We start from the raw sequence: 1,114 nt of genomic DNA on the forward strand, positions 1-1,114 counted from the left end.
GCCATTATTTTAAAACACAAAATGCTTTTCTTTGTTTTAAGTTAAACACAAAGATATACAATGGGCTATTTGTGTTCTGCTCACCACGGGTGTTGATACCTGGTTTCTAGTGTTGTTAGTCCGCAAACATATCGCAGTGTTACTGGGGGCTACAACAAAAAAGCACCCTGCAACTTCTGGCGCTCAAACAACTGTTAAAGTTTGTTATTCCAACTTTAAAATAATTTGTAGTTGTATCATATAACACCAAGACAAAATCAAACAAACGTTCAGTCGAGGAATGTAGTGTCACAGAACTGCATCTAAGCATCAGCTCCATACGATTAGAACTTGAGATCTTGAGACCTCCTCCAAAAAAAGAAAACAAAAACAACATTTTATCTAAGATTGAATAAGTGAAGAGTGAGTGATAGAAGAGAAATTATACTTATTTTAACTGACCTCAAACACTCTTTCAGTAACATTACATATTAGTCGAAACAGATTACCTTATAGAGTAGGATAATGGGTTTGTTGTTCGCTGCTCCATCTTCTGTTCCAGGCAATAAAAATCCAAATGAAATCTATAGGAGACAGTAACACTGCCAGATGCATGTTGCTTGTTGACTGAAGCTTAAGTTATTGCGCAGAATTAAACATAGTGAAGTATGTGAAAATGGATACTGATCGAAATCAGTTTGTGATAGAAAAACGTCAGTCCTGAGTTGACAATACAAAACTTAATTAAGGTAAATCTACAGAAAACCAGGAAGCCTTTCCATAAGATTTCTATCAGAAACAAGACGTCTGCAAAGATCCTTACCAGTTTTTACCGTGCCTCTGAAAGTGTGAATTTTTGCTTCTCTTTGGTTGTAAATTCTTTATAAACAATATTTAAATTTATTTTCTGGTATTGACGTATTGAAGGTCTAGAATTAGTAGCACTTGACACCGTGAGAAACTCCTATTTTTCATATATAACTGTCACTAGTTTTATATTAGTGAATAACAGGATGACCACCATTCAGCAACGCTTACAACTGTCAGAGACCCATGTGGTTCAAGTTATAACTATTCATACTTTTGATATCGAGAACCGATGAAAGGCTTCCAGTTAGCAGAACTTGCCGCTGTC

Source organism: Tachypleus tridentatus, chromosome 11 (genome assembly GCF_004210375.1).
Source record: "Tachypleus tridentatus isolate NWPU-2018 chromosome 11, ASM421037v1, whole genome shotgun sequence".
Lineage (NCBI taxonomy): Eukaryota > Metazoa > Arthropoda > Merostomata > Xiphosura > Limulidae > Tachypleus > Tachypleus tridentatus.